Genomic DNA, 13,101 nt, shown 5'->3' with positions numbered 1-13,101 from the left:
TTGTCAAATTTGCTTTGCATTAAGAATTCTTATGTAAAACCTGAAAATTATTTTGAGAAAACAACCAGACTACTCCTGAGTCCTTTTTCTGAATGATCTTTACTACTACTTTTACTCACAGGAACCCATAAAACAAAATTAATATTATTTTAAGGCACAAACTGTGTCACCTAATGAACTTTATCTTCTTGTTAACCTTCTAAGGCTATTTTCCATACTATTCAATTTAGGTGTACCATTCAAGTCTCCTGGTCCCAAAATGATTTCAAGGAATTATGTTTCCAACAAACTCCTCAAATTACTTGATTTTAATCTTGTCTTTTTTCATAAAACTTAAATTAAATTAATGAACAGAAAATGCCTTCTGTGTGCCTAACTAGAAAAAAAAAACTGAAATATTAAAAGAATGTGCCAAAACCTGATTCACATCATCCAGTGCTAGGGACCCTGGGTCAGGCATCCTGGCCCCCTGTGCTGCTCTTGTTCAGTGGGGACTATGCCAGAAACAACTAGTCATTGTGAGGAATTGTTTAAAAATGAATGTGCTGAAGATTTTCTGATTCACATTCATTATCCACTGACCTGCTCTCAATGGATTTCACAAAGAGAAGCAAAACTAATTACCTCAGACCAGGCTGTCTGGAAAATAATGGCACAGTGATTTAGAGAAAAGCATTCATGCTGTAGAGGCCTTTTGGAATAGTGTATATTTTAAAAATTAAATATCACATTTTTTTAATGATAAAACTTTTGCATTTGAACTAATGCACCATCACTTCTTAAAAAAATCAGTTCTAAACAAAAAGACCTCTGTGGGCTAAATATTAATACCATTAGTTAGCTTCATGTTAAGTGATCTTAACATACTTGAAGAGAGGCTTGCAAAATATAGGGGATTATATGTGTGAAGAAGGGCACTTTAGAAATGAGGAAAGAAAATAATATGATAAACATTAGGAGGTCTAGGGTAAGTTGTTTATTAATCCCATTTATTATCACTGTCTTAATATACCACAAAAATAATTGTTTATTTTTTCTTAATAAAACATGCATAATGGATAATGAGATTGTTTTCCAGTGAAGCCTGTCTTGTTACAAGGGTTTACTGATCTTATTGATATGCAAGGAGATTCTGTAAATCTCTTTATAGCTTAGTGTAGGATAGGTAGCAATGACAACATTGAAATCTATTGTTTTGAAGGGCAGCAAGCTATTAGAGATTTGTCAGTAGAAATATAACATCTGCAGTCAGTGCATTTTGGAAACATGAAGAGGTTACAAGACATTAGCAAAAAATTTCTGAAATAAAAATGAGGGGGATCTATGTGATGATTACAATCTTATGACCACAAAAGTGAAGGAAATCAAGAACACAGTAGGAGTTAGACCACATACTGGATAGAACAGTGGCTCCCAGAAGCCCTAATTATGGGGTCCTCTCTTACTGCTAAAAAAAAATAATCATATGAAAATTAGTAAAGAGAAGTTAGAGATGAAAACTTAGTCTAGTGGTTCAGTTGAACTACTTTGGAAGAAGTCTGAAAAGGTTTGGAAAAGAATTATGTTGCAAAAGCTAAAATCAAGAGATAAACAAATTGCATTATATGTAAAATGTTTATGTAAATCCTCACACTGGGAGAAGACTAGGAAGATGCCGGAGTAGGAAGATCCTAAGTTTAGCTTATCCCACAGATATACCTAGATAACAGCCATAGTGGTGTAACTAACCCAGAAAACCACCTGAAGACTGGTAGAACAGACTCTCCACAGTTAAGCATAGAGCATACGCCACCTTGAAAATGGTCGGAAGGGTAGAGATGTGGTCAGAAATGAGACTAACCTTTCAAATTAACCACAAATGGTAGGGACACCACAAGCACAAAGAAGGGAGAGGAACAAACTCCATACCATGCACCCAGACACAGAGGTGGGAAAATATGTCTCCATAACACTTGGTTATGAAAACCAAAGGGGTTTAACTTTATGAGTTCTTACAATCAATGAAGCTTAACACAAGGAACTTTAAAAATCATCTAAGTTCTGGGAGGGCCCAAGGGTGACAGGAAACAGTTCCCACTTTTAAAGAAACAGCATAACAAATAATCCTGCCAATATACAACATAAAATCAGTAGTTTGAAAAGTACCTGGTGTATGTGATAAACAGATTCATTTACTAATCTCAGAATTTGTACACTGGAGGGGCAGAGAACCTTAGGAGTCTACTCCTCAAAGAACAAAAAGAGTTGCCTACATCATTCCTCTACTTACCCCCAACCCTGGGCTAGATACCCAGAGAGCTGTTAGAACAAGCACAAACACACTCCACACCTAGCTTGCTAACAGTGAATGTCCCACCCCTGCATTCTATTGTGGACTACCCCATCCCACCCACCCCACTCTGCAAAAGTCCAAAGAAAGCAGACACCTATCATTCTGTAAGCAGCCCAAACAGACCAGCACCATTCCAAAGTGACTCATGCCCTGGGATGAGGGGAAGATAATCACACAAAGTAGTTTGAATGTAGTCCCAACAATGGGTTGGGAGCAGACAGCTGATCTCACAGCAGACACTGTCCACCACCAAAAGCTTCACAGGTGCAACACAGAGAACCCAGTAGCTCAGGTCACTGCAACACCAACAGATATATTGGAGGCCAGGCATGTGTTCTGACCAAAGGGCCTTTCCACCAACAAAACCTCTCAGAGAATATATGAGGAAAGTAACCTGAAGTTTGGTGTGACCACAGTTCTGGAATTGGGCTGAAGGCAAGCATCTGGTCTAACCCGACTCAAGCCCAAGAGAGCTTCAGATCAGCCCCTTACCAGCACAGGGACCAAACCCTGCCTGAAACAGGCAAAGAGGGCCATTGCAGCCAGTTGAACTAAAGACAAACAGGGCCTAACTGCAACAAGAGGAGGCGTTCAGGACACATAGGGGACATACTTGAAGTGCTAGGTTCTGGTGAATGAGAGACATTGCACTGGAGCACTGCAGGATCTCTTCTTCATAAGGCCACTACTTTCAAGTGCAGAAGACATAGTTAACTTTCCTATATAAGGAACAGATGCAAAGTATTAGACAAAATGAGCAAAAGAGCTTATAAAATGCATATAAGTAATATGTCTGATAGAGAATTCAAAGTAATGGCCATAAAGATACTTACTGGATTTCAGAAAAGAATGAAGGATCCCAGTGAGACTTTCCATAAAAAAAGAGAAAATATTTTTAAAAGAACACATCAGAGGTAACTCAAGTACACTAGACAATAAATCATAAACCAGAGGAAGCAGAAGAATGGATCAGCAAGCTGGAAGACAAAATAATGGAAAAAAAAAGTTGAACAGAAAAAAGAAAAAGGTATAATAAAAAATAATAGGTTATGGGAATTCAGCAATATCATCAAGCATAAAAACATTCACATTATAGGGATACTAGGAGAAGAGAGAGAAAGGGGGCATTAGTTTACATAGATATATATAATAAGTAACAAGAAACAATAGCTGGAAACTTCCCTAATCTGGGGAAGGAAAGAGAAATCCAGATCCAAGAGGCACAGAGAGCCCCCCAATAAAATCAGTCCAAAGAGGTCCATACCAAGAGACATAAAAATTAAAGTGGTAAAAATTAAGGATAAAGCGGGAATTTTTTAAAACAAGAAGAGAAAAGTTATATTCAAGGAAAAACTCATAATGCTATGAGCTGATTTTTCAGTTTTTAAGCACAAACATTGCAGGCCAGAAGGGAATGGAGTTATATATTCAAACTGCTGAAAGAAAAGGAAAAAAAAAATGTAGCAACAGTACTCTATCCAGCAGCTATCATTTAGAACAGGAGAAGAGATAAAAAAAAAGTTCCTACACACACACACGCACACACACGCACACACACACACACACACACACACACGAAGTCAAAGAAATTCACTATCACTAAACCAGCCTTACAAGAAATATTAAACAGAATTCTTGGGTGGAAGTGAAAGACCATACTCAGGAATTAGAAAGCAAACAAGAAAAAAAAGTTGCACAGGTACATGCAAACATCATAAAAGTAGTAAATTAATCATTTATAAAATCAATATGGGTGATCCCTGGGTGGCTCAGCAGTTTGGCACCTGCTTTTGGCCCAGGGTGTGATCCTGGAGTCCCGGGATTGAGTCCCACGTCAGGCTCCTGGCATGGACGTTGCTTCTCCCTCTGCCTGTGTCTTTGCCTCTCTCTCTCTCTCTCTCTCTCTGTCTGTCTATCATGAATAAATAAATAAATACATAAATAAATAAATAAAACTTTTTAAAAAATAAAAAATAAAAATCAATATGGAGGTTGAGGCACAAAAGCAGAAAAATAAATTATATTTATAAAAATCAGTAAGGGGATACAGAAAATAAACATATAGAAATTATAGCATCATATACATGAAACTTTGGGCAGGAGGAAGGAAAAATTGAGTGCTGTTAGAATGATTCAAACTTTATGTGAACGTCAACCTAATATAGACTACTATACACATAGAGTGTTATATATAAGCCTAATAGTAACCAAAAATCAAAAACTGGTAATAGATATGCAAAAAATAAATAAGAAGAATCAAAGATCACTAAAGATAGCCATCTAACCACTAGGAAGAAAGAGAAGAAAGGAACAGAGAACAATTATAAAGAACAACCTGAAAGCAAGTCACAAAATGACAATAAGTACATACCTATCAAAAATTATGTTGGATGTAAATAGACTAAATGCTCTAATTTAAATATATGGTGACTAAATGGATAAAAAGATAACACTGATCTATATGTCACCTACAAGAGACTCACTTCAGACCTAATGGCAAATGCAGATTCAAAGTAAAGAGATAGAAAAATGTTTATCATGCAAATGAAAGTGAAAAGAAGTCAGAGTACCAATACTTAGACAAAAATATACTTCAAAACACTGTAACGAGAAAAGGGACATTACATAATCATAAAGGGAGCAATCCAAAAAGAAAATATCACAACTGTAAATATTTTTTTTAAAAATGAAAATATTTATGCACCTAACTTGGGAGTACCCAAATATACAAAGCAACTATTAAGACACAAGAGAAGAAATTTATAGTAATACAATAATAATAGAGGCTTTAATAACCCACTTACATCAATTGGGTAGATCTTCCAGACAGAAAATCCACAAAGCAACAGGGGCTTTGAATGACACGTTGTACCAAATGGATCTAACAGATATATCCAGAACATTCCATCCAAAAACAGAAGGAATAGAAGCAGGATGGAGTTAAGATAGTAGAGTAGCAATGGGACCCAGGGCTTGCCTCATCCTGTGACCATAGCTAGTTTACATCAAATCATTTTGAACATCTAGGAAATTGATCTGAAGGTTAAGAGAACAATCTGCAGAATTCAAGGGAAAGAAAGTGGTAGGTACAAGGTGCAAAGATATGAATTGGGGAAGAGAAAGACCACAAAGCTGCAGAGGGGATGGAACCCTTTTTGCATAGTGAGGAGAGAAAGAGGGGGGAAGACAGAACAGTACATCAGATTCACCCAAGAAAAACACTTCCCCAAAACCATTGACTGGGGAATTGAGAGGATCTGATTACTGCAAGTTTTTACAGATAGAACTCAAATTCTGAGTTTTAGAAGCCTACAAATTCACTGTAGTTAGCCAGATGGGCATAGTGCTACTGCTGAGGAGAAGGAAGGCAGAGGCCTCGGAGCAGACAGCATGATGTAGGGATCCACTGGGTCACACTGGAAGAGAATTATACCTTTCCTGGAGCACATTTGGAAGAGGGTATATTGCATCTCCAAGGACAAAAGACCAGGTGGGTGCCATTGAGTGGACATTCATCAGCAAGTGACAAAAATGTGTACAGAAAGCAGATAACCTGGTCGCTACTTTCATCATAAACTCTAAGCAACTGTGCAGCTATGCAACTGTTTTTCTGTGACAAAACAGCAGCAGACACAGCACAGCGAGGCTCTCCTACCAAGGAGCAGAGTGGGTCCATGTCCTCTAGGTCCTTTAAGATTTGGAGTTTTAAATCCCAGCCATGCACTGGAATAAGAACATAGGAGAACTGTGGCACCAGGTGTGCTGATGGTCTAGGTACAGACTGGATGGGGGCAAGGATATGACAGAAGCCTGGGACACAAGAAGGGAGATTGTTTGCTTTTCTGTGAAGGCCTCCTGAATGGTGGCAAGCATGAGCTTCCTTTTCTGGGATGGAGAGAGTAGGTGATGCCATTTTCCCCACCCTTCACCCCCTGAAACAGCACAGTCAGATTTCAGTGAGCAACACAGTGCCCCCAGTGGAGGCTGGAACCATTTACACCAAACTCCACCCACCTGCACCCTGCTGGTACATCCTTACTAGGGCAAGACCTTAAGCTAGCACAGTGGGCCTATTCGCCAGAAGATCAGCACAGAACCCCTGCATGCACCAAGCTGACTAATCATAGAGTACTCCAAAGCATCAGCTTCAGTTCTGGTGGAAAAAGGACCAGGCTTTTTTTTTTTTTTTTTCCTTTGGAATAGGGTCTATAGTTTTATATTTGTGTTTGTTTTTTCATTTCTTTTTCTCTTTTTTTTTCTGGAACAGACTTCTTTTTTTCTTTCTTTTTCTTTGGAATCAGACACAATTTTTTCTTTGTAAATTTGTATTTTTCTTTTTCTCTTTTTATGGACCCATCTTTTTTTTTTTTTAAATCAGGCTTATTTTAACATAAAATCAAAGCACACCTACTTAAAGGTCCCTACTGAAAACAAGGAGGAACTCTGCAGAAGACTGACCCATGGGAAAGAGCAGCTAAAACACAACAGCAGAGTGCACACAGCATACACTAGAAACACTTCCTGAAGCACCAAGCTCTGGACAGTATATGATCCCTTCTAAATATAGTGTTACTCTCATGAACAGGAAATATAACAAGCTTTTATAACATGCAAAAGACAGAAACTTACACAAAATGAAGAGATGGAGGAACTCTCCACAAAGGAAAGATCAAGAAGAAATCATAGCCAGATGTAAGCAATGTATCTGAACAAGAATTTAGAGCAACAGTCAAAAAAATATTAGCTAGGCTTGAATGAAGCATGGAACACACCAAAGAAACCCTTGATACAGAGATAAAAGACCTAAATATTAGTCAGGCTGACTAAACTGCTATAACTGCGATGCAAAACCAACGGGATGTCATCACAAGGATGAAAGAAGCAGAAGAACAAATAGGTGATATAGAAGATAAAATTATAAAAAATAATGAAGCTGAAAAGAAGAGGGAAAGAAAACTATCAGGTCACAAATGCAGACTTCAGAAACTCAGCAACTCCATAAAGTGTAATAATATTTATATTATAAGAGTCCCAGAAGAAGAGTGGAGGGATAAAAGGGCAGACGGTTCATTTGAAGGATTTATAGCTGAGAATTTCCCTGATATGGGGAAGGAAACAGGTATTTCAGTCCAGAAGGCACCGAAAATTCCCCTCAAAATCAACAAAAACAGTTCAACACCAGGTTTAATAGTGAAACCTGCAAAATACAATGATAGAGAATTCTGTAAGCAGCTATTGACAAAAGGTCCTTAACCTACACAGGTAGACATATAAGGTTAGCAGCAGACCTGCCACAGAAACTTTGAAGGCCAGAAGAGAGTGGCATCATATATTCATTACTAAATGGGAAAAATATGCAGCCAAAAATACATATACATATAAAGGCTGTCATTCAGAATAGGAAAAGGAGTTTCCTTTCCCATTGCTAAATGGGAAAAAATATGCAGCCAAAAATACATATACATATAAAGGCTGTCATTCAAAATAGGAAAAGGAGTTTCCAAGACAAGCAAAATCTAAAGGAGTTTGTGAACACTAAACATGTTTAAAAAGACACTTTGAATGGCTCAGGTCATGATCTCAGGGCTGTAAAATCAAGCCATCTGTCAGACTCTGCAATGAGCTAAACATCAAGCTTGCTTAGGATTATTTTCTCTCCTCTCCTTCTGCCCCTCTCCTAAACCTGAATTGCAAGAGTAGTTCAACATTCACAAATCAATCAACATGATACATCATGTCAATAAGAGAAACAATGAAAAAAAAAGATCATTTCAATAAATGCTGAAAAAGCATTTGACAAAGCATCAATCAAAGCATTCATGATTTAAAAAAAAAAGAAAAAAGAAAAAAACTCAACAAAATAGCTTTAGAGGTAATGAACCTCAACATACTGAAGGCCATATACGAAAAACCCACAGGTAACATCCTTAATGGGAAAAAACTGAGAGCTTCTCCCCTAAGGTCAGGAATAAGACAAGCATGTCCAATTTCATCAATATTATTCAATGTTGAACTAAAGTCCTAGCCACAGAAATTAGGCAATGAAAAAAAAAAGCACTCAAATCAGTAAGAAAAAGTAAGACTTTCACTATTTGCAAATGATGTGAAACTATATGTAGAAAATCATACAGATATCACCAAAAAAAACTGCTAGACCTGATAAATGAATTTTGTAAAGTAGCAGGATACAAAAGCAATGTACAGAAATCTGTTGCATTTCTATACACCAATAATGAAGCAGCATAAAGAGAAATTAAGAAAACAATCTCATTTATAATTGCTCCCAAAATAGCAAGATACCTAGGAATATACCTAACCACAGAAGTGAAAGACCTTTATGAAAACTATAAAACCTTGATGAAAGAAATTGAAGTTAACATAAACAAATGGAAAGGCATTCCATGCTCATAGACTGGAAGAACAGATATTGTTAAAACGTCTATACAACCCTAAGCAATCTACAGATTTAATGGAATCCCTATCAAAAAATACCAACAGACTTTTTCACAGAACTAGAAGAAACAATCCTTAAATTTGTATGGAACCACAAAACACCCCAAATAGACAAACCAATCTTGAAGAACAAAACTGGAAGCATCACAATCCTGGACTTCAAATTATATTACAAAGTGGTAGTAATCAAACAGTATGGTTCTGGCAAAAAAATAGACACACAGATCAATAGGACAGAATAGAAAATCAAAAAATATACCCAGAGTCATATGGCCAATCTTCAACAAAGCAGGAAAGCATATCCAATAGGAGACCATTTCTTCAACAAATGAAGTTGGGAAAACTGGACAGCAACATGCAAAAGAGTGAAACTAGACCACTTTCTTACATCATACACAAAAATAAACTCAAAATGGATTAAAGACCTAAATGTGATACTTAAAAGTATACTTAAAAGTATACTTAAAAGTATACTTAAAAGTCCTAAAAGAGAACAGAAGCAGTAACTTCTTTGACACCAGCTGTACTAAATTCATTCTAGATACATCTCCTGAAGCAAGGGAAGCAAAAGCCAAAATAAACTATCGAAACTTCACCAAAATAGCTTTTGCACAAGGAGGGAAACAATCAACAAAATTGAAACAACCAACAAACTCTATGGAATGGGAGAAGATATTTATAAATGACATAGCCTATAAACGGTTAGTATCCAAAATACATAATTTATAAAATTCAACACCCCCAAAATGAGTAATCCAATTAAAACATGTGCAGAACACTATTTCTAAAACTAATGATGTAGGGGATTCCTGGGTGGCGCAGTAGTTTGGCACCTGCCTTTGGCCCAGGGTGCGATCCTGGAGACCCGGGATCGAATCCCACATCGGGCTACTGGTGCATGGAGCCTGCTTCTCCCTCTGCCTATGTCTCTGTCTCTCTCTCTCTCTCTCTCTGTGTGACTATCATAAATAAATAAATAAAAAATAAATAAATAAATAAATAAATAAATAAATAAATAAAACTAATGATGTACTATAAGTTGATCTATTGAATATAAATAAAAAGGAAAAATAAATAAAAATTAAAAATGTGCAGAGTCATGAACAGAAATTTCTCTAAAGAAAACATCCAGGTGGCCAACAGACACATGAAAAGATGCTCAACAGAATAGAGAACCCAAAAGTGGACCCTGAACTTTATGGTCAACTAATGTTCGATAAAGGAGGAAAGACTATCCATTGGAAGAAAGACAGTCTCTTCAATAAATGGTGCTGGGAAAATTGGACATCCACATGCAGAAGAATGAAACTAGACCACTCTCTTGCACCATACACAAAGATAAACTCAAAATGGATGAAAGATCTAAATGTGAGACAAGATTCCATCAAAATCCTAGAGGAGAACACAGGCAACACCCTTTTTGAACTCGGCCACAGTAACTTCTTGCAATATACATCCACGAAGGCAAAAGAAACAAAAGCAAAAATGAACTATTGGGACTTCATCAAGATAAGAAGCTTTTGCACAGCAAAGGATACAGTCAACAAAACTCAAAGACAACCTACAGAATGGGAGAAGAGATTTGCAAATGACGTATCAGATAAAGGGCTAGTTTCCAAGATCTAAAAAGAACTTATTAAACTCAATGCCAAAGAAACAAACAATCCAATCATGAAATGGGCAAAAGACATGAAGAGAAATCTCACAGAGGAAGACATAGACATGGCCAACATGCACATGAGAAAATGCTCTGCATCACTTGCCATCAGGGAAATACAAATCAAAACCACAATGAGATATCACCTCACACCATTGAGAATGGGGAAAATTAACAAGGCAGGAAACCACAAATGTTGGAGAGGATGCAGAGAAAAGGGAACCCTCTTACACTGTTGGTGGGAATGTGAACTGGTGCAGCCACTCTGGAAAACTGTGTGGAGGTTCCTCAAAGAGTTAAAAATAGACCTGCCCTACGACCCAGCAATTGCACTATTGGGGATTTACCCCAAAGATACAGATGCAATGAAACGCCGGGACACCTGCACCCCGATGTTTCTAGCAGCAATGTCCACAATAGCCAAACTGTGGAAGGAGCCTCGGTGTCCATCGAAAGATGAATGGATAAGGAAGATGTGGTTTATGTATACAATGGAATATTCCTCAGCCATTAGAAACGACAAATACCCACCATTTGCTTCAACGTGGATGGAACTGGAGGGTATTATGCTGAGTGAAGTAAATCAGTCAGAGAAGGACAAACATTATATGGTCTCATTCATTTGGGGAATATAAATAATAGTGAAAGGGAATATAAGGGAAGGGAGAGGAAATGTGTGGGAAATATCAGAAAGGGAGACAGAACGTAAAGACTCCTAACTCTGGGAAATGAACTAGGGGTGGTGGAAGGGGAGGAGGGCGGGGGGTGGGGGTGAATGGGTGATGGGCACTGCGGGGGCACTTGACGGGATGAGTACTGGGTGTTATTCTGTATTTTGCTAAATTGAACACCAATAAAAATAAATTTATTATTAAAAAAACAAAGAAAAGATGCTCAATAGCACTTACTTACCTTTAGGAAAATGAAAATCAAAACTGCAATGAGATATAACCTCACATCTATCAAAATGGCTAACATCAACAACACAAGAAATAACAGGTGTTGGCATGGATGAGGAGAAAAAGGAATGCTCATGCACTGTTGGTAGGAATGCAAACTGGTGCAGCCACTCTTGAAAACAGTATGGGGAAGTTCCTCAAAAAATTAAAAATATAACTACCCTATGATCCAGGAATTGCACTACTGGGAATTTACTCAAAGAATAGAAAATAACTAATTCAAAGGGTTACATGGAGCCCTGTATTATCTACAATAGCTAAGATAAGGAAGCAGCCTAAATGTCCATTGACCGATGAATGGATAAAGAAGATGGGGTATAGTGGGATATTTTCCAACCATAAAAAAGAATACTTTTTGTACAAAGTAAAAAATACACTCACAAGGACATAATGCTAAATGTAATAAACCAGTCAGAGAAAGACAAATACCATATGATTTCCCTCATACGTGGAATTTAAGAAACAAAGAAGCAAAGGGGGGAACAAAAGAATGAGAGAGACACAAATCAAGAGTCAGACTTATTTATAGAGAACTGATGGTTACCAGAGAGGAAAGGGGTGTGGTGATGGATTAAACAGGCGATGGGAATTAAGGAGTACATTTGTCATGATGAGCACAGGGTGATGTATGGAAATGTTGAATCGCTATATTTTACACCTGAAACTAATAAAACAGTGTGTATTAACTAACTGGAATTAAAACTTTAATCAATAAACTGAAAAAAGAGTATATTTGTGATGTGCACTGAGTACTGTATAGAATTGTTGAATCATTTTATTGTACACCTGAAACATATAATAATATATGTTAATTATACTTGAAATTTAAAAAAAATAAATAAAAATTACAAAAACTAATGCTCACACTGAAAAACTGGTTATATCTACACAAGTTTTCTCCTAGTGAGCACAGTACATTCACTTGACATAGTGAATCACATTATGGACCTCTACATTGTTTCACCAGTACTAGTATTGCCTGAACTTTTCCCTGCACTGGTCAAGAGCAGAAGCTCAGTTGGCTTCTCTCAATGGGGTATAGGATGCTGCTTCCTGGCTTCTCTCTGCCTGTTTTCACACAAGAGAGGACTCTGTGATTAGAACTGGAGGTCAGCTAGTAACTATTATACTCCTCTGTTCCTTTTTTTCCCTCCCTTATTCTACTCTCCCTGCCTACTGAGTAAAACAAACAGAAATTTCTCCTTTAACTTAATAAAGATAAGCTATAATAGTATTATCTTACCTAGTTTTAATTTGTAGACCTTGAAAACACCCACAAACTCCAAGGATCACAAGAGAAACAAACGTATTTGAGCCTAAGAAAAGAGAAAGAGAGAGAGAGACTTTAAACTATTAATATTTTCTGGAATATGGAGTTAAATGTATAATCTTTGGTGATTCACAATAGGCATAAATAAAACTGTTCTGTTTCCTTTAAAGGTAAGACCAAACATTCATGTAAATAGTCAAATGCAATATATTATATATATTACACTAAATATGCACATTTTTATGACGCATATTTGATTGGTTGTACAAACAACATAGAAGACATAATGATACTATCCAAAAAGAACACAGTTTTATTACAGTTGTATATAGAACTGTAATAACTTAATTTTATGTCTAATTGGTTATCATTCTTTGTTTCTTTCTTTTTTTTGTTTGTTTGTTTCTTTCTTAATACCATTATAAAAGTA

This window comes from Vulpes vulpes, chromosome 2 (genome assembly GCF_048418805.1).
Source record: "Vulpes vulpes isolate BD-2025 chromosome 2, VulVul3, whole genome shotgun sequence".
NCBI lineage: Eukaryota > Metazoa > Chordata > Mammalia > Carnivora > Canidae > Vulpes > Vulpes vulpes.
The sequence above is the reverse complement of the archived record's forward strand: the minus strand, read 5'-3'. Positions refer to the sequence as shown.